This window comes from Gracilinanus agilis, chromosome 2, assembly GCF_016433145.1.
Source record: "Gracilinanus agilis isolate LMUSP501 chromosome 2, AgileGrace, whole genome shotgun sequence".
NCBI classification, from domain to species: Eukaryota; Metazoa; Chordata; class Mammalia; order Didelphimorphia; family Didelphidae; genus Gracilinanus; species Gracilinanus agilis.
Genome location: NC_058131.1, coordinates 165,838,655 through 165,838,879, shown reverse-complemented (window position 1 = coordinate 165,838,879; position 225 = coordinate 165,838,655).

The following is a 225-nucleotide window of genomic DNA, read 5'->3' as shown; positions in this document are numbered from 1 at the left end:
AGGAGGGAGGGAGGGAGGGAGGGAGAGAAGGAGAAAGGGAGAGAGGGAGAGAGGGAGAAAGGGAGGGAGGGAGGAAGAAAGAAAGAGAGAAAGAAAAGAGGGGAAGAAAGAGAGAGAAAGAAAGAAAAAAGGAAGGGAGGAAGGAAGGGAGGGAGGGAGGAAAAAAGAAAGAAAGAATTCTGTTCTACCAAATCAAATTTAAAAAAATAATCAATAAACATTAAG